At 39.0% G+C, this 22,077-nt stretch overlaps 1 protein-coding gene across 2 annotated transcripts in view; it reads left to right on the plus strand.

The window, feature by feature from the left end:
* Exoc4 (exocyst complex component 4) overlaps positions 1 to 22,077 on the plus strand; it is a 750,249-nt gene that overhangs the window by 197,023 nt on the left and 531,149 nt on the right. The gene's annotated exons all lie outside the window — the stretch shown is intronic.

The raw sequence follows: 22,077 nt of genomic DNA on the forward strand, positions 1-22,077 counted from the left end.
ATCTTAGGATTTCTGTTGCTGTGTCTTTCTTTACCTCAACCAAGGCAACTCCTAGAAAGGAAAATGTTTAATTGGCGATAGCTTGCAGGTTCAGAGTTTTAGTCTATTATCATCATGGCAGGAAGTACAGAGTTGCACACAGAGACATAGTGCTGGAGAAGGAGCTGACAGGCCTTGAGCATACGAAACCTCAAAGCCCACTCCTTCCTGTGAGACCTCACATACTCCACATGGCTCCACCTCCTAATTTCTGTCAAGTAGTAGCACTCCCTGATGACCTAATTCAAGTGTCAACAATAGGAGCCTATGGGGGCCATTTGCATTCAAACTGCCACACTGGACATGGTAAAATATAAAATGTAAAGAAAGATTTGTGAGAGTTTCCTAAGTACTATAGGTGTTAGAAGAAATGGAAGTCAAATACAAAGAAATTTAAGATAGAGAGATTTAAGATCCACGTAACGAAGAAGACATGTGCACACCTATCCATACATTCTTTATGAAGTTTCATCTTTGTTGAACATGTGTATGGATCTTTCTGCTATAGCCTAAATACTTTAATAGGGAAATTATTACTAAACCATTTATAATTATATTAGTCATTATAAAATAAAGATGATTTCACTTAGCAAGAGTGAATGTTTGTAAGTTATGTGTAGGTTCTATATTATTTCATGTAAGAAATTTGAACGTCTTTGAGTATTACTATCCATGGGGGTTGGACATGCACATTCTGTATACAGATATCTCAACCATGGCATGGGGAAATACATATTACTAACGTGGTAGATCACATGCATAGACTTTGCTAGAGGAGTTCAGAGGACAGACTGATTATTTTAGAATTCTGGACTTTAAAAATAAATGGATATGAACATTCCTACAGTCCTTTATGCACTGGGCTGTTTTGATTATTTTGCTGTGAGTGACCTACACAGTTTCTTAGTTTCCCGACTCATCATATTTCTTCCCTGGAACAGTGTGTAGTAACTAGCCAGCCTTTCTGGGTTAAGACTGTTTCCTAGTCCTCCCATTTCCACCTTTATTACCACCCTAGTAACATGTAACACTTTTCAAAAATCTTGCTCTACTCTCTCATATCTCATTACAGTAATTTTCTCAAAGAGCATACTGATCAGAAGTAAAAGGCTCACAACATGTTCTGTGAGCATTGGAATGAGATTGGCATCACAACATTTATTTATTTGCTGTTAAGGTGTTGTGCATCCTAATCTGCTTCTTGGAGGAGTAGAGCATAGAAATGACCCCTTCTGTCAGGTATGGAGTGGGGCACAATGCTGACCCCAGCTCTAGAAGTTGGCTGCTACCTAGGAGAAGGGGGGACAAAGGGGATACACTGAAACGAGAGGAGTGGAGTGGCAGTAGTAGTGACATGGATTTGTAAGGTTGGGATCTTGTGTAAGGTGCCTCTTTGGGACACACCAGGTTATTGAGCACTATTGGAACATTTTTCCCACTGTCCTTTTTGGTTTGTTTTGGTATATGCGTGTATTTAGTTAATACTTCAAATTTACCCCTATAATTTTTCTGCATTTGCCTTATATTAAATCCTGTTAACACACGACCCCCTCCAAGTTAATTCCTGATCATTTAATTCTTTAAAAAAAAAACCAAATGAATATTTCAAAGGGTGGTTATAGGTTGACTCTATAATTGAGTAGTAATTATAGAGTGTGTGTAGGATCTCTGTCCTCAGCACAGTCTCTTCTAACATCACCTTGCACCATAGCAGAAACATTCACTTAGCACTTCTAGGTAAATCAGCTCTTAGATGTAATCAGTGTGGCAGCAGTGTCCCTGTCCTCACTCAGGTCCATGTTATTAGTGACTGGGTGCCACATGCTGTTTCTGAGACAGTAAGAATAGTAAGAACTCCCTGGTGGAGCCTTGTGGAGTGATTTTTCAGTTCTCCTCTGCGGTCCATGATTTCTTGAGAGACAGCATAGAAGCCAGTTCTGAGCCAACATTGCCTACATCCAAAATCTAGCTCTCACTACTAGCTGATCAGCCACAGGTAAGTTATTCTTACTCTTTGTTTTTGTTTTTGTTTTCTTAATGGTGATCCTGTGAAGATGTTGTGAGAATCTGGCTTTAATTAGTGCAGAAGGCAGTGTTTAGTGCATCATTAATGGGATGTTGTCATTCTCTGCTGTAGTGTTCTTTCTTGGACTGTGACTCTGAATCTGCTTCTTTCTCCATTTCTTTCTATCTGTCTGTCTCTCTGCATCTCTGTCTTCCTCCATCTCAGTATCTGTCTCCTTCTCCCCCCCCCCCCACACACATTCTGTATTTTTCATCTGCACTCTTTCTTATGCTAAGCCTAACCTGACTTCTAAGGTAAGCTTCTTTGTTACTCATTCTAGTGAGCTCCTTTGCTTTCCTCTGCACTCCACGCTCTGTTTCATACACATACACACTCTTGGATTTTGGCCTTGCTAGTTGGAGTTTTACTGCCATGTGTTTCCTGTTCTCTTTGTGAGTGTGTCCCATAGTGCACCATGCGCCAACGTTAACCTGGCAGAATTTATGACAAAGCATGTAAGAACAACATATGACATGCCCTTATTTCTGCTGCTTCTTACAGTGTTTGTTAGTGCAAATGCATCCTAAACAGGCTTACTGTAAGAGAACGTGTGAGGATAGTTAAGGTGTGAGATAGGATAGGATCTCCTTAGTGGGAAGAAGAGCCCCAACATGAGGTGTGGAGGCTAACTGCCTTTATCTTTCAGGCAGGTTTACATGCCTTTCCCGTTTAAGGAGGAAGGACCATGCATGAGTTTTTGTCCTTTATAGTGGTCTTACACATAAGCATTATTAAGTAGAAATGTTGTTCTTGAGTTACCAACCACAGGAGGAAAGTGCTGTACATAAGTGGGGGCAAAAAAAGAAATAAGTAAGTTACAAGGTAGGAAATGGAAGAATCACATTATAATCTAACTTTCTCATCCTTCAAAATGTTCAGTGAAATAATGCACTCTCTACCAGGAGCCTGTTCTACTGAGAGTGTTTAGCATGATTTCAAGAATGTCTTTGGTTACAAGGAGAAAAGGTTGTTAGCAAATGCATTATGTTGATAATAGCCATTAAAAGAAACTGTAGTATAGTGACACCTCATGTGCTTGGGAGGCAATGGATCAGCTGACTAGCTTTTGTGAAGGTTTGAGGGTGTTTGGTTCAGGAGCAAAAGTTTCTCTGATGAATGCTTTTAACATTTCAGGGAGAAAAAAAGAAGAAATCACACCTATTCTCTATTTTAAAATGATAGTTTCTTTTCAGTTATTCATTAATATGACTGTTCCAAGGGCCACATCTCACTCTTGAAAAAGCCTAATTGATTAGTTCTTCCAAATCCTAAGAGACTGGCCAAGATTTCTGTCTGTTCTTTTAAGGCCACGTGGCTGCAGGCTTTTCCTCCCTGTGCTTTGGTTCATGAGGTCAGCTTTTCCTTCTGTTGCTGGGGTACAGCAAAGAAATCCATCATAATGACCATCAAAGTGACATTAAAAAGCTCAAGTTTTACCAAGTTAATTTCTTGCCAGCGTGTGATTCATCATGCAATTAAAAATGTTGCTTAGTCTACCAGTGCACTAGGGGGAAAATAAATTTAAAAATGAGATTTCTTTGGTCCTATCAGCCCATCTCTGTTGGCTCTGACTGCTATGATACAGATGGTTCATTATATAGCCTGCCGTTGGCCATCGGGACTGAGGAGGTGGGGGGAACAGGTGGAAATCTAACTTATGTATGCGTCTATTAATCACTGACTTCCTGTTGTTCTGAGTCTCTCTACTGCTTCATTGTACTGCTTAGACAGCATTGTTGTAGGTAAAGATGCAGTTTAGTTTTAATGAACATTTTGCTTAAATTAAATATAGTTTCCTTATATAATGTGTTAATGTGCAAAATAATATAACTGATGAACACATTCAATTGTGAGAGTTGAGAAAATCAAAATACTGCTACCCATGGGCAAACCGCTCTTGGTTTAATCACTTCAACTGTGCCTCAGTCTTCTGACATAACAAATAAAACTCTTGAATTCTGGCTGCTCCAGCAGGTGTTCGGACTATTAAGTTAGAAGTTATACTGTGGGAAATATTAGACTGACTATCGATTTAGATTAGAGCAATGCACTGAGGAAGGGTTGCATCTGCTGTATGACTTGAGCTCTCAACTCTAGTCCCCTGAGCTGTCATCTTCCAGGTCACAGTGACCTCCATGATGGCAGACTCCTGTGTTCGCTCTTTTGCATTTGTCGTACTTGTTCTTTCCATTGCTATTTGCTCTTTTGGCTTCTCATGGTTTCGTGAGGGTTCTCCAGAACATGTTCTTTCAGTGTTTGGTCCTGGGATTTCTACTCTGCTCACTATAATTCTCCCCATTTCCCATCAGTCCAGACAAGGCTTTGCTTAGTGCCTAGGAAGAGTAGATCACTGTGTCTGTGTCTACTGCACAGATTGCACCAAGGTTTCCTGATCTCCCGCCTCCTGCCCCTCATCCTGTAATTGTTTCACATAACATTAAAACCTTTCTGTCCTAATACTCTTTTTTGGTATGCATGTTTACTTGTTAACTTGTTAATCTATACCTTCTTCTACCCATTTATTGTAGAGGTGGAATTGCCCAGATATAAATGCTATCCAGAATAAAGTTTGGAATAAATTGGGTTCTTTTTTATTAGATGTTTTCTTTATTTACATGTCACACAATATCTCCTTTCCTAGATTCCCCTCCCCAAAATAAAATAAAATAAGATAAAATAAAATAAAATAACAAAAACAAACCTCTGTTCCCTTCCCCTTCCCCCTGCTTACTGGCCCTGGCATTCCCCTACACTCGGGCATAGAACTTTCACAGGGCCAAGGTCCTCTCCTCCCAATGATGACCAACTCGGCCATCCTCTGCTACATATGCTGCTGGAGCCATTAGTCCCACCATGTGTACTCTTTGATTGGTGGCTTAGTCCCTGGGAGCTCTGAGGGTACTGAAACTAATAGAAAAGAAAGTGGGGAAGAGCCTTGAGCACATAGGCAACAGGGGAAAATTTCCTGAACAGAACACCAATACCTTATGCTCTAAGATCAAGAATTGACAAATGGGACCTCATAAAATTGCAAAGCTTCTGTAAGGCAAAAGACACTGTCAATAGGACAAAACGGCAACCAACAAATTGGGAAAAGATCTTTACTAACCCTATATCTGATAGAGGGCTAATACCCAAGGTATACAAAGAACTCAAGAAGTTAGACTCCAGAGAACCAAATAACCCTATTAAAAAATGGGGTACAGAGCTAAACAAAGAATTCTCAATTGAGGAACATCGAATGGCTGAGAAGCACCTAAAGAAATGTTCAACATCTTTAGTCATCAGGGAAATGCAAATCAAAACAACCCTGAGATTCCACCTCACACCAGTCAGAATGGCTAGGATAAAAAACTCAGGTGACAGCAGATGCTGGAGAGGTTGTGGAGAAAAAGGAACATTACTTCATTGCTGGTGAGATTACAAGCTGGTACAACCACTCTGGAAATCAGTTTGGCGGTTCTTCTGGAAATTGGACATAGTACTACCAGAAGACCCAGCTATACCACTCCTGGGCATATGCCTAGAAAATGCTCTAACATGTAATAAGATACATGTTCGTAGCAGCCTTATTATAATAGCCAGAAACTGGAAACAACTCAGATGTCCTTTAACAGAGGTATGGATACAGAAATCATCCTGAGTGAGGTAACCCAATCACAAAAGAGCACACATGGTATACATTCTCTGATAAGTGGATATTAGCCCAGAAGATCAGAATACACAAAGTATAATCCACAAACCACAAAAAAACTCAAGAAAAGGGAAGAGCAAAGTGTGGATACTTTGTTCCTTCTTAAAAGGTGGAACAAAAATACCCATGGAAGGAGTTTCAGAGACTAACTATGGAGCAGAGACTGAAGGAAGGACAATCCAGAGACTGCTCCTCCTGGGAATCCTTCTCATATTCAATCATCAAACCCAGACACTATTGTGGGTGCCGGCAACTGCTGGCTGACACGAGCCTGATATAGCTGTCTCCTTAGAGGCTCTGACAGTATGCAACTAATACAGAAGCAGAGCCTCACAGCCATCCATTGTACTGAGTACTCGGTCCCCTGTGAAGGAGCTAGAGAAAGGACCCAAGGAGCTGAAAGGCTTGCAGCCCCTTAGGACAAACAACAATATAAATTGTGTTCTTTTAAATATAGGATGAGAACTTTTGACATGGAACATATATTTAGCACAGATAAGCATGCACAGTTTTGTGTGTGTATATGCTCTTACTATTCTACCTACAGATATACATACTTTATGGTGAAAAGAATCTTTTTCTATTTCCTGGTTTATAGGCATACGTAGACCTATTTGAGAAATTCTAACAATAGGTTTAATAATCCAGAGTCAGAATCCTGTGATTTATCTTCCCTCAGTTTTTCAAGATAGTAAGACTCATGTATGAGTAGAGTTTATTAATGACCATTGATTCAGACAGAAATGTATATTCTGTTTTTATTACAGTTATTATTTTTTTCCCTGTCTTGGGGCTACTTAGCTTTCTGCATGAACTCGGGGATCTTATCTTTGGAGTACCAGCTTTATACTTATGAATTTGATGAGTGGCATTTCTCTAGCTCTGACATTAAAAGACTCTATAAGCTCTAGCTACTGGAGAAGTGCCTTTGCTCAGCAGCTCTGCTTCACATAATAAATATGGAAGTACAGGCATCAGGGGAAACTAGGCTCTTAGACTCACCCAAACTTCCTGAATTTTTCTTCTGGGGGATTTTCGATGACTGGAGTTGTGAATATATAATGACACTGTATGTAGTTAATGTCCATGTAGGTGCTTTGCCATCAGGTAAGACAACATTTGATATATATTAACCATGGGGTTGTGATCCTTTTTAGAAAAGGATTTGTAATGGCAGTCTCCAGAGCTGCAAACTGCTGTGTAGTGCAGAGCATTTAACAAGGTATCATTTATGTGCACATTTTCAGAGACAGTTGGGATGGAGTGAGGTATGGTGCTTAGTGCAGTGACTTTATACTCACACTGCACATTTGTTCTACATTCCTAAACACAAGAAGCACTTGTAGAACTTCATATCCTGAAATTTGATTAGAAAATTCTTTGTAGTCCTTTAATTTTTACTTAATGACTTTGTTAATAACTAACAATATGCAGAGTACATGAAAGAAATTCTTTTATTGAAAATTACATATAATTATTTCAAAATAACTTTAATCTTTTATATTATCTCTTCTGTTTTCAGCTGTTAATATATTGTAAAAATGGATTCCTTTTGTGTCTTTATATCCTTGCTTATAAAAAGCATGATCTTAACTTACTTATGGTAAGATTTTTGAAATAATGAACTTTTAATAGAGTTTGTATAAATGTTAATTTTTCATCTGTTTCTAAGAAGAAGTAAGGTATAAATAGATTTTTCTCATGTTATGGACAGACTTAAGGCACTAATGAAATCATTTAGGGAATAAAAACTTTTTATTCCCAATTTTTATTAGGTTTACCTAATATGTTATCCTCTTTATGTAATAGAGAAATTTATTTTATTTAAAAATGTTTGGCAGTTTTAAATTTAATTTGCAAAATCAAAAGTTTTTTTCTTGAAAGACTCTAGGTTTATATGGTTTCCTATTTACACAGAATTGGTTGGGGATGGGGTTCACTGTTAGTTGAATCATGTGAAAGAGGCTTGAATTCATGAGAATACGTATCTAGAAGGTAAAAGACAGCTGACTGAGAATTTTAGTTTCTTAAAAACACAGAAATGTTGTAGGAATGTATTATTTATTTATTTACATCCCTAATGATGCCCCCTACCCCTATCCCCACTCTGAGAGTCCCTCCTCCCTTCCCTTATCTGAGAGGGTGCAGTCTCCTCTTTATCCCCAACCTTGCTGCATCAAGTCTCTGCCAGATTAGAAACATTATCTCCCACTGAGGCCTGGCAAGGCAGCCATGGAGACTAAGCTGCATCTTTGCTCCATAAGTGTGGGGGGACCTCAGTCTAGCCCATGTATGCTCTTTGGTTGGTGACTTAGTCTGTGAGAGCTCCCAGAGGTCCAGGTTAGTTGGCTCTGTTGACCTTCCTGTGGGGTTCCTATCCCCTTTAGGTCCTTCAGTTCTTCTATTAATAGTCCCTGTCCTCCATTCAATGTTAGGCTATGTGTATCTGCATCTGTTTCAGTTAGCTCCTGGGTAGAACCCTTTAGAGGACAGTTATGCTAGGCTCCTGTCTGCCAGTATAGCTGAGTATCATTAATAATGTCAGGGATTGGTACTTGCCCATGGGATGGGTTTCAAGTTGGGCTGGTTATTGGTTGGCCATTCCTTCATCTTTGTCCCTGCATTTCTTTTAGACAGTACAGATTTTGGGTCTAAAGTTTTGTGTGTGGCTTGGTGTCCTTATCCTTCTGTTGGGGGTCCTGCCTGGCTACAGGAGGTGACCTCTTCCAGTTCCTGTCAGCACTGTTAGACATCTTGGCTAAGGTCACCCACATTGACTCCTGGGTACCCTCTCCCACCACAGGTCTTTGAGACTTCTTATAGATTCCCCTCCACTCCCACACTTGATCCTGCCCCCAGTCTCCTCCCCCTTGCCTCTTCCACCCAGTTATCTCCCACCCACTGCCTCCTGTGACTAGTTTGTTCCCCCTTCTAAGTGTGATTCAAGCATCCTTGTTTGTGCCTTCCTTCTTGTTTAACTTCTTTGGGTATGGGAATGTTTCATGGGCATTCTGTACTTTATGTTTCAATCATAGGTGTAGGACATGGGGTTGCTTCAGATTGTCCACAGCAGCTGACTATGATTTGCCTCATAGCAGTGGTATGATTACGCCAGTAGGACATAGTTTCTGTGATTATGTGATGTTTGGAATTCTGGGGAGTTTTCAAAGGATATATAAATGATAGGGCCCTTAGAGGCTGGTGGGCTGCTGGTTGGATGGTTGGTAGTAGGATGCTTTTGGATTGTTATGTAATCATGCACAGAGAAGAAACAAGGATTTAAAGAAAATGTTAGATATCCTGATGGCTAAGATCAAATTTGTCCCAAGGAACTGATGCCACTAATCAGCAGGAAATTGTGTAAGGATATTGTTGTCCCCTTTTCTACTCCTGACTTCATGTGTGCATTTCATTCTCTCTCCTCTGTCCTTCTTTCTCTCCACCTAGTATTGGGGAAGAAGAGGAGTGGAGAAGGTGGGAAAAAAAAAAAGAGAAAGAAGAAGAACCCACAAAGTAGCCCAAAGTCTGGCAACAGTCCTCACAAAGTGATGTGGATATCCTCACTTGTTATAAGAACTTTGGTCATTATTAATAGCTTTGCTTTAAAAACACTCCATTGCATTCATTTATTCATTGAATTGCATGAAAAGTGGAGATGTTAATATATCTGAGTTTACAAGCCATATGTGCATTTATACTATACTTTAATGGCTCTTTTTTTAAAAGCAATTATATAAAAAATAATAACTTCTAATGTGGTCTTGCATGATGGCTCTTTAAAAGAAGATAAAAAGTACTACTCCAGTCTAATTTTCTTAGGTATTATTTGAGGTTTTGCATAGGTTTATATAGCCTGCACTGGCTTTGACTGTGGTTTGTTGCCTCTGCTTTCTTCAGGCTGGGATAATAGGTGTGTACCATCTCATGCCTCAGATAATAGGTGTGCACCATCTTATGCCTTGGATAATAGGTCATCTCATGCCTGGGATAATAGGTGTGCACCATCTCATGCCTTGGATAATAGGTGTGCACCATCTCATGCCTGGCTTCATCTCCCTAAACTTAAGTCATTTATTTTATACAATTCATACTGAGTTGAATATTTTTGAAAACAGATAAGACCATAAGTATTATGGCAGATAATGAAGACAGTATTTATTAGGATTTCATGAGAATTGTCAGTAGTAGCTTGTAGTTGTCTCACAGGACACAATACTTAGGACCATTTTACATTTTCAAAATAAAGTTTTTATAAGAGAGAAACTACCTCATGTAACCTATTAACAAAATTCAAAAGAAATTGATACTAACATGCAGGTAGTATTGAGTTTAGAAAATAAAATAGTAGAGTTTAGTCTTAACAGGGTTTCAGAACTCACTAGTCCACCCGTCCTGCTGGTGCAAGGTCAAACAGTCCTCCGAGTAGGAAAGATGGAAAGGAAGACTCAGAGACAAAAGTTAGAAATTGGGAGGACTATCCAGTGAATGCTGTGGCAGCCTCAAGTTTAAATCTCATAGGCTTTATATACTTTATAGTATCATGGGAAACAAAGTCACAAGCTAGCAGAGACAATGACTGACATACATTGGATATCTGTACCCTATCTGGAAGTCTCTCTGTTCCTTCCTCCAAGATTAACAGAATATTAAGCCTCTTGTCTTGAGATTCAAGTGTATCCCTCTTACCATCCCATGTGTCAGCAGGCCAGGAAATCTGCCAGTAGACCCTGTCCTGTCTTGAATCTGCCTGACAGGCAGGCTTTCTCAGAAGCAGGCTAAATGGCTCCTGACAACTGGCTAGTGCTTTTCCTGACTATTTTTAGGTATAGAACACTCGTCCTGTTTAAGTCTGATTCCACAGTTCAGAAGAGAGAATAAATTAAAGTGGACATAGTTTGATAAGAAGGACTAGGGTTCACTGGCCCATCTGTGTAGGCCCTTACCTCTCTTCTTTCATTGTAGATGCCTGGAAGACCATTGTCAGCCTTTATAGACATTCAGAAGCAGATAAATCTGCACATGCATTGAAATTTAATACAACAGAGAGGTGACATTACAGATTGAAAAAAGGCAGATGAATCAAGCAAGGTGGTGTGATAATTGATTATCCATATAGAAAAAGAGAAACTAATATTGAATTTGATCATTGTATCATTTAGAAAAATAAGATTTTAATGGATTGAGAACTCAGATATGAAAGGTAAAATGTATTGAGAAGACTTCATAGCAGTCCTGTTCAAATAGGACAAACCTAGAAACAGCTCTCATGTTCATAAACAGGAGGATGGTTATATAAAGTGCAGAAGATTTATACATAGAGTGCCGTGTAGTAGTGAAAGTGAATAAACCATTGTGCAGTGACTCAGTTATACTCAACCTCATAAGAAAACTCATTCTCTTCCTCTCTCCTTCCTTGTCTGTCTGTCTGTCTTTGTCTTCACACAAATACAGTAGGTATAAATGGATTTAGATGTCTGTCAGAAGCAGGTAGAAATGAAGAGTATATGATTTAGGTGGCCATCTTTTAGTAATAAAATGTACAGAAGCTAAGCTGAGGAGGCACCCACAGATTCAGGCATGTTCTCCACTGGATCCCATAGACTCTGTAATAATGGCTGTACTGTCTTTTTTATTCTTTTTTTTATTCTTTTTTTTTGTGCCAGAAACTATTTTATATGTTATATATCTCACGTAAAGTAATTCTGTACTTTATGTGAGTAATTAAAATGTGTATTTTAAGGCCATAATATAACACTGTATATCTAATTTGATGTTTCTGTCATCAAATCTGAACTTTCCTGACAGTAGGTCGAAATTTTTGGCCTGTTCCATCCCATTGAAACCTCATTTTCTCCCCACCCCCAAATCTGCGACTTCCTTCGGAGCTCTTAGCTAACTTAACTAGCTCACCAGAAGATAATGTCTGTGTCAGCTTCGTTCCTCTTGCCTTACCCGTGTGGCTTTCCCTCAGAGCCTGAGTTGGAGTCACCAGCTAGAGTGTGTTTATTTCTTTTATTTTCTTTACCCTGTATTCATTGGTCCTGTACAGTTTCGTGACATGTTTGCTTGTGCTAGGTGCTTCACTAAGTGGCAGGATACAATAATGTGTGCAACTGAGATGCCAGAGCTTTTAAATTCAGACTCCATTTTAGAAAACCTCACCTAAGTTTGAACTCAGTTAGACTAACTGGCTGGTCGCTTTAGTTTCCAAGTTGCCCCCAACAAACCTGAGCCTAACTTCATTCAGTCTCTAAGCTAATACCCAACAAGACCAGCATCTCCAGGTTACACCCTCAACAAGACCAGTGTCTCCAGGTTATTCCCCCAACAAACCTGCGCCCCAGATTTCAAGCTCACCCCTTGCCTAATGACCACCAATGCAGAGGGGAACAGAAGTTAAGTTTATGATATGACTCCAAGCACCAGCCAGTTTTGTTAAAGGCCACAATAGCTTTCCAGTGAGATGCTTGCACATGAATTCCCTGCTTGTTGCTTAGTATAAAAAGCCTTGCCATGATAGACATTTGGGGTTCCCCCACCACCAAAACCGTCCTGCGTGGTGGTAGTGCATTGTGGTGGCCTGAGCTAACTAGAGTAGAGTAAAGACCCTGCTGTGAGTTGCATCAGATGAGCTCTGGTCTGTTTTTTGGGGATCACTAACATTTCCCTGGTACAACACAACCAGTGTTATAAACAGCTATTGTGCAATTCTACTGTGCTTTATATAACCGTCCTCCTATGTGTGTAAAAGAAAGAGACTATTAGTTACCCAGACTGACATCTACAGCCAGCATTGTTTTCCCTCAGTTCTGTTCTCATACAATCCCTGAATTTTACATAATTTGGGGGCTATATAGATGATAAGGATTTTAAATATTGCCTGCATATAGCCATGGGTTTATTTCTTGCCAGTAGATTAAGAAAAAAAGAATTGTGTGTTACTTCAGGTCACACATGTAAGAGAAGAAACAGCATGTCCTCCCCTCTGCTAGCCCAGCATATATATGAAGACATGCTTACATTGGAATGTGGTGGGGAGCTTTTTAGATAATGAAGGTGAGGCTGTATTGTAAGGAACATAGAGCTAAGAAATAGAAGAAACTCAGGTCTCTTGTCCCCTGCAGTGCCACACCTCGGATGTGGCACAGAGGTACCATCCTACCCCAGAGAGGATAGGTTCTCTGTGTTAAATCTCTAGTTTTTTTTGTTTATTATTACTTCCAGTCCCTACTTAGACTCTAGGTTCTCATGCCAAAAAGTAATGGCAGCATTATGACACACAGGGTGGAGTCGTATGTTTGCATATGCAAATATTAGAAAAGGCAGAGCCTTCTATCCATATGAAAAGGGACAGGCATTTCAATGTCTGGTCAGAACAAGCATAAATCCATGAAAGGTTGCTAGAGGGGAAGCTGTCTCCTCCTATTTCAAGTTTCAGAATGTGACTCAGATTCTTTTATTAATTAGGGAGCTCCATTTGTATAGAGTGATTTATACTTATTGTTTGTTACTTTGGGAAACAGATGATATAGAGCACACCAAAGTCATTGCTCTTGCTTATCCTAACATCCATGAGGTGAGGATAGGAAGGTAAAGGTCGTTAGCATATAAACAAATGCTAAATGTTATCATGCACTTCATTTTCTGAATATTTTTGAAGTTTCATATTTGTACAACTTTATCAAGACCCATATAGGAAAAGTAACACGTTTATATGTAGCCATTGTAGGGGTGACTTGCATATGTTAGATAAGGCTGGGCAGGACATCTTGGGAGGGGCCATATCATGAAGGACTAGCCTAACCCATTTCCAAAGCGCCTTGATTAAAAAATAGAATGTTTTGTTAAGTTGCAAATGGCAGTAGCATCTTAGTACTATTATAGAGTTTTCAGAATTTTTCATGCTCACATCTGATTTCCAGTTTGTGATTGTGATGTGAATAAAAATACGTATCAAGTACTTTTGGCTTCCTCACAAATTTAAACTCGAAAAGCCATATTATAGTAATATATGATAGCATGTATGAATGCTACATGAATATTGTAATAGTCATAATATAGGATGTTCATTCCTAGAATTGTGATGACATCTACTGAATTGCAGCCAGTTCATTTGCATATTCATGCCCAGTTAGCTCAAAGAAGTCCCTGTTTGTTTGCACATTAATGTCTGGATTCTGCATCAGTTAACTAATTTACATATCCCTGTTCAGTTGGTTAGTGATGTTCATGTGTGGAACGCTGGTATAGTTCTGTGCTTTGAGTGGCTTGGGAAATGTTATGGCTTAATGGAGGAGCACCTATTTCTATTATACCTTTACTTCATGGACCAGTTGTTTTACATTTCTAAGCTCTACATTGCTTACATATTTGTAATATGATATGAGAAACACTTACCTGCCCATTTCTAGGGTTTATATCTATTGTCACATTCACAGTAAAGAGGTAGTAGTAACATTTCTAGATCAGCTCTATTCTGGACTCTATCTCTGGAGGGCTCCTCATGCATCTCCTGTGTAAGAAGGGGCAATAGGTATGATAGCAAACGAAGTTCTATTAACTGAAACAACTTTCTTTGCAGCACAAAGGAGAAAAGACAATATTTTCTTGTAAAGTCATAGAAGACATTACAAAGGAAGGACTGTACCCCTAAGCTTGGAAATGAGTTAATCACCTGACCAAGGGAGTTTAACTGACCAAACGCACTCTAGAGAGGATGTACCTGAGTCCACAGATGTGGGACTACCCTGCAGTTGTAGGCATTTTATTTTGGTCAAAGTAAGTATATGAGAAAGATTGCACCTAAGGATGGAAAAAATGAGTAGATCTTAAAAGACTGAATAATATAGCATAAAGCTTGATTTTCTCCTATGGATGATAGTCTCTTAGGACTCCATGGAGGAGAACGAGATACTCAACTTTCACACTAGGAAAGTGCTCTGATGTCTGTGTGGAGACTGATGTGAGTGCAGTGAAAGCAGTGACTGTCACAAGGTTGCCTCCTATAAGACTGCTTGCCTTCTTAGGACATGTGGGAACAGGTTCAGAGGCTGATTTGAAAAAGCAGTCAGTTGTACATGGAATTCTTTGTTGTGTTTGAGTTTGAGATACACATTTTGGCTCATTAACAGTTTTTCAATCTGGTGACTTGGGAACATATGATGTGATTTGTTAAACAAGTTAATGCAAATAAGGGAGAATTTCTCCTTAAACTTTTATGTATCTATCTACCTATCTGTCTATCTATCTATCTATCTATCTATCTATCTATCTATCTCTATCTATCTATCTATCTATCTATCTATCATTTATTAGTCATCTATCGACCATCTATCTATCCATCAATGTATCATTTATTTATTATATGTATATGTGCATGTTTGTATACAAATGTGTGTATGCATGTATGTATGTATGTATATATGTATGAATGTATGGATGTACAAATGTTCATAAGTGTTTCTGTGTGTGTACATGTCACAGCATGTGTACAAATGAGCAGACAACTTTCAGGAGTTGATTCCTTCCTCCCACCATGTATGTATGTATATCTTGTGGGCTGTATTGAGCTCTGGTTGACAGGTTTGGCAAGTGCCCTTAGCTGGTGAGCGATCTTGCTGGCCTAGGAGAGTAGTTGTCAATGTGGTGTTAGATTAGTGTGAAGATAGCTAATGTTTGTCAGTTTGTTTAGAGCTATTTAATCTAGTCACTAGACTGTTACTCCAAGTTGTTCCAATGTTCACACTGCTTTTAGCAGTTTGTGATTACCTCCATCATTTTTACTCCTAAGTCCAAAGTGAGGGAATGATGGCTGTCTTCTCACCCTCTTCCTCTTTTTATTTTTAAATTGCGAACAGTCTTCCCTTCTTTGTAAGCTTTGATTAATCTATTAATTGCAGGATCAATTTCAATCTCTGAAATAGATAAGTTCCTTATTTTTTGTTCCTAGATGGATTCTGTATTATTAGTATTAAAATCCAGTTTACCAATATCTTTTCAGATAAAATTCTCTTAAATCTTGGGCATATTACTTAACCAGCTTTCTCATTTGAGAAAAGTAAAATTATTCCTGAAAGCCTTGTTCATCTGGAAAGTTAAATGTTTTGGGTCTCTAAATCATTTGTTGTTTGTTCCTCAAATAAGCATCTTAGGACTAGTCAAATGTCTAGAACATGGTGTCTGGATCAGTCTCACTACATGGCCAATGATCAAATTACCTCTTCTCTATGTTGCTTCATTTTATATAAAATCAAATCAGGGCTAAAAAATAAAAAACAATTTGAAGCTGTTTTAAAAGAACATGAAAGTTTCAGAAAGGATGTATGTATCTTTATCAGAATTTCTCATAACAGATCATAGATGGGTGATGGATGGAAGGATGGGTGTGTAGATAGATAAGTAGATAGATACAGACTTAAATATATAGAAAATATAGATTAGAAGAGTTGAGCTCATTTGACCATGAAGGGACAGGAATCCCGGGAGGTATAAACTGGAAGCCCAGGAAAGAAAGACAGTGCCGACATTTCATTTTAAACTGAAGGCCTGAGAAACATGGGACAGTGCTGTAAATGCCAGCAATGGTGTTGGCCCCAGAACCAGAGTGATGGAGGAGTAGCTTAGGTTCAGGTTGTGGTTATAAGACAACAGTTGTAGTGCCAGAGACTGGGCAGGAAGGCATGGTCACCCCAGAGCGAGCCTTGGACCCTTTCTCACTGTTCTGATGGCCTCCATGGATATGATGCTGTGTTGGTTAGCAAGCTTTTCTTTTCCTAGTCCAGGGATTCACATTGTAATTTCTTACAAAACTACTCTCAGACACTCCCAGAAATAATGCTTTAGTAGCTATCTATCTACCTGAGTATTGTTGTACAGTAAAGTTATCATTGAGACAGACAGTCAGTTGTATTTACAGCTAACCTGAGATGGAAGCTTGGACTTTACATGGGAATCAAGCAAAATAGACATCATTCCTTACGAGCATGGTTGCTGAAGGAGGACTGATAGAAACAGAGTTGTTAATTGGATAAGCCATCACTCAGTTAGTAGAATGTGTAGACCCGGAACTCTTATTAAGGACCAGTAATTCCACCCCTTCTTATGCCTCTCATTAATCACTCAACAATTGTAATAGTAGATGTATTGTCTTGACAGATGTTTAACATCTGAATTAGTGGATGAGTTCAATCTTGACTAAAACTATTTAATCTGATAAACTCAGTAGATATAGTGTCTATAATGGAAATGAATTTGGTATAACATCTATGGAATTAAAATCTTATCTTGCTCACAAGTAAGTCAACATGGCTCTTTTTCTTTTTTCTTTTTTTATTTCTAGGACATTTTCTTCTAAAGAGCAGATATATTACCCAAGGGGAAGTCTTAGCTTATTTTAAGTATCTTATGTTTTCTATATTTTAAATGGTCTTTGAGTAGGCATAAATTATATTTGTCACATTTTATACTTTGAGCTAAATAATTGCTGCAAATATTTTATAAGTAATAATTCAAAAGGTATTTTATTTCTATAAGCATACAACTTATAATATAAATGTTCTTTTCTGATTGTCTTCCATTTAACTTTTCTTTGTTGATATTATTATCATTTTATTATATTTCACATTTTATTGAGGCAAAAGTACTCATAGTAAAATGTGTGAAGTGTTAGGTGAGACGGATTTCTCCTGCTTTTGGCAGCTCAATCCCTGCTGTCTGCACATTCCTTATTTTTTAATGCTGTCACTTCATATTGCCCTTTTCTTTCCCCTATAGTGAAATAATGTTTGTTCGTGTTTACTTAGCTAAGGCTCTGTGGGATTTATTTGTTGCTGTATACATTGTTTTCCTATTATTCTGCAGCATTCCTTTCAGTGACTGCAGGAGAACCCATTCTCATTTCTGTAATCTTCGATTACTCCCACTCGGAGAGTCACGTTATTCTGCGAAGGCGAGCTTTGTACGTTATGAACGTTTCTCTAGGGCACCTGCTGTGGTAGCACTGCTGAGTCATGGGTTAGGTGTTGTTTAGGGCTAAAAAATACTAACAAGTCTGATAAATACACACTTATCAGACATTGTATGGAAATTTCAATCTACATTTTCAGTGCCTGGTGATTTTAGTTGTGGTGGGCATCTGTCCCCCTTACTGACAGGATTTCCTTTTAAAGAATCTAAGCATCCTCTTGTATTATTCTTTTCCATCTCATTCTGACAACTTCCTGGATATAGTTACCTTTTAGCCTACATATCAATTCAGTGATTTCCAGTATAGCTTTCCATAGTAAATAGTTGTGTATTCTTAAAGTCCTGATTGTGTATAAGTAGTTCTATCCAGCATTCTTAGGTAGCCTTGTTTGTTGTTGCTCGCTCATCTGTTTGTGTGTTTATCTGAGCCAAAATAGCTCTGCTTGGCCTAGTACTGGACAGTTGGAGAACATTCTTCATAGGTATCACTTATTAATTTCTCAGTACCTTTGAGGCTGAAGTCAGTTGCATTTCTTTTCATCTCTCTTGGCCATGGCTTGCTCAGTGATATACAGTTTTGAATTATTCCTGTAATGCATATATGTCATAGCTATCTCTGCAGTTGGTAGGCAGGTCCATACCCTTGTGTAATTCCTTCCCCTGTGTTGGGAGGAATCTGTAGCTGTGGTAAATGGTCAGCCCCATGATTATCAGACATTATATAAGAATAGTGGAAGAGGTTTCAATATTATTAAGAATTAACTAAAATGGATGTTTCATGTCTCTAACTGGTTTAGTTATCAGGGTCAGTTGAGGTTCCTGTTTTGGGTTCTAAGTGTCCTTAATAATTTAATTTTAAAAAGGATCTTGAAGGAAAGTCCAGCTCAATTTTATTAGTGTTTAGGAAGAAAACAGTATATACAAGCTGTAATTTGCAGCATCCTCTAGGAGAATGCCTTTATATTAGTTGTGATGTTAAGAGAAACAGTGAGACTGCCAGAGAGTTAAGGATAGCAAGCTTCGGAGTGCTGACCTGCAGATGTGGATTCATGCATAAGATTTCCTATTCTAGATAGAGCAGAAGACTGTACCAAGGTCACATGAACAGAGATGGAGTTAGCATGTTAAGAAAGGAATGAATAGCACTCAAGAGTGGAAGTGGGTTGGTGGCTAAGGAAAGAACCTCCATGCCTCCAGATGCTTGCTTGGTGCATGGTGTATTGGTATTTTTTATTAGATATTTTCTTATTTGCATGTCATATAATATCTTCTTTCCCAGTTTCCCCTCCAAAAATAATAAGAAAAAAAGCAACAACAAAAACAAAAAAAACCTCTTCCCTCCCCCCTCCTCCTGCTCACCAACTCACCCTCTCCTGCTTCCTGGCCCTGGCATTTCCCTACACTGGAGCATAAACCTTCACAGGACCAAGGGTCTCTCCTCCCATTGATGACCGACTATGCCATCCTCTGCTATACATATGCTGCTGGAGCCATTAGTCACACCATGTGTACTCTTTGGTTGGTGGTTTAGTCCCTGGGAGCTCTGAGGGTACTAGTTAGTTCATATTGTTGTTTGTCCTAAAGGGCTGCAAACCCTTCAGCTCCTTGGGTCCTTTCTCTAGTTCCTTCACTGGGGACCCTTTACTCAGTCCAATGGATGGTTATGAATCTCTACTTCTGTATTAGTCAGGTGCGGTCAGAGCCTCTCAAGAGACAGCTATATCAGGCTCCTGTCAGTAAGCACTTGTTGGCATCTACAATAGTGTCTAGATTTGATGATTGAATATGGGAAGGATTCCCAGGTAGAACAGTCTCTAGATTGTCCTTCCTTCAGTCTCTGCTCCATAGTTAATCTCTGCAACTCCTTCCATGGGTATTTTGTTCCTCCTTTTAAAAAAGAGCAAAGTATCTATACTTTGGTCTTTCTTCTTCTTGAGTTTCTTATGGTTTGTGGATTGTACTTTGCATATTCGATCTTCTGGGCTAATATCCAGTTATCAGAGAGTGGATACCATGTGTCAGCCTCCCTTGTTTGTTTTTCTTGGGCTTTTTCTATTCAAGCTCTGTTCCTTAGATGAAACCCAGCCAAACAAAGGCTTCAAGTCTCCCTTTTCAAAGTGGCTTCTTCCATATTGTCATCTTGGTGTTTCAATATATTCCCTATTCAGCCATAGCCTTACTAGGTAGACAAGCTGTTAAAAGAGACAAGAAACAATACATATGACTTATAGAAGTAATGTTTAATAAAGAGTGGATCACATGTTAAGGGACAGAATGACCTCCATGTAATATCCACAGGGAACACTTGGATCTCAGTCCAGAACCACAACAACATCATTCTCCCATAATTGGAACGATTTAACCAGAGGGGTCTACAACTTTCATGACAATGTGAACCTGAACCTTCATTCAGATATGAGGCTCTGGACTAGTACCAGCTTGCCTGCGATAGTGTTTATAACCAGGAGAAATCGTGAGATCAATGGATTATGTTGTTTCAAGCTCTGGATTTACAGTATTGTTTTATCTATCTATGGGGAAACCGTTGTACAATCCAGTCTTGATACTACACGATTCTTCCTTTGGGACTCCAAGGTTAATGGATGTTTATAAATGATTTCTTTTATTTTAAGGAGGAAAATACAAACCTGTCTTTTCTTTTCCTTCTCCAAATTGATTCTAGCTCTCAGTCTCAACAGTTGTTCCCTGTATTTCTAATTCTCTATGACTTTTGTTTCTTTGGGAACTGATAGGGAAAATATACAGGCTAAGAGATTTTCTCTGAGATAACAATGTTTGAAAAATATTTGTAGAATTTTAAAATGTACAAGTAGAACCTAGTCATTGTAACTGTCCAAGAAAAGGTAATCAGACTGTGTTTCTATCTTTTTGGTATCTGTTTTAGTAAGGGATTTATTGTTGGGAAGAGACATCCTGGCCACAGCAACATTTACAATGGAAAACATTCAAGTGGGGCTGGCTTACAGTTTCAGAGGTTTAGTCCATTATCATCATGGTGGCAAACCTGCCATTGTGCAGGCAGATATGGTGCTGGAGACAGAGCTGAGAGTTCTGCATCTTGATCCTCAGGCAGCAGGAAACTGTGTACCACACTGAGTGTAGCCTGAGCATAGGAGACCTCAAAGCCTGCCTCTCCAGTGACACACTTACTCCAGCAAGTACATACCCATTCCAACGTGGCCATACCTCCTAACAGTTCCACTCTCAATGGCCAAGCATGCAAACTCATGAATCTGTGAGTGCCATTCCTATTCATACCGCCATGGTAACTAACAATGAACTTGTCTAATTATAATTATTCATGGCCTTCCTTGCTTGCCACTGCCCAAACCTACTCTTCTTTTAATTTATCTACTCTCATTAAATAGCAGTCTCTACTGGCTGTTGAGCCTGGAAGTCAACCTGGAGGAACATCTTGACTCTTCTTCCTTTTCCCTTCCCTGAATCCATCACCAGGTCCTGATGATGCCTCCTAGTGCTTTTCCAAATCCAGATTTTGAGACTTCCTGTTCTTGAACCTGTCTTTGCAATGATGATGAAGTCCTCTGGCTAGCTGAGTGGATTCCCTATGCTTTCTCTGTCAGTTCATGGTCTTGTAACATGCTGCCTCCTAGCTTCAGATCATTGAGAAACAGGTGCTTTATATGAATAACTTTCAACCTCCGATAAATGAATCTAACAGGATACTGCTACTATAACCATAGTTGAGTGAGACTTGTTTGAGTGTCTTCATTTGCTTAACATAATGTGCTGTTCAGTTTTAAGAATACCCACTAGCTGTTGTCATTGAAAGTTTAGACACATCTGATCCAGTGCATTTATATTTCACTGGCCACATCAAAAAAAGGAAATTCTTTCTTTTCTTGATAAGTATGGCATTTAAGCTATAAATTCCAGAGAATGAAATATCCCAGTGCTTTCCTTACATGAGGATGTTGCTGCCTCTGAGGAGTTAGACTGATGCTTATGGTCATTAGCTTTTAGCGCTTTCATCGGAATCTATTCATCTTAGATTTTCATACATGAGTACACTGTATTTCTACTTGTTTTAGTCAGGGTTTCTATTCCTGCAAAAACATCATGACCATGAAAGCAAGTTAGGGAGGAAAGGGTTTATTCAGCTTACTTCCACATGGCTGTTGATCTCCAGAGGAAGTCAGGACTGGAACTCAAGCAGGTCAGGAAGCAGGAGCTGATGCAGAGGCCATGGAGAGAGATGTTCCTCGATGGCTTGCTTCTCCTGGCTTGCTCAGCCTGCTCTCTTATAGAACCCAAGACCTCCAGCCCAGGGATG

The sequence above is a fragment of the Mastomys coucha genome, unplaced genomic scaffold, assembly GCF_008632895.1.
Source record: "Mastomys coucha isolate ucsf_1 unplaced genomic scaffold, UCSF_Mcou_1 pScaffold20, whole genome shotgun sequence".
Lineage (NCBI taxonomy): Eukaryota > Metazoa > Chordata > Mammalia > Rodentia > Muridae > Mastomys > Mastomys coucha.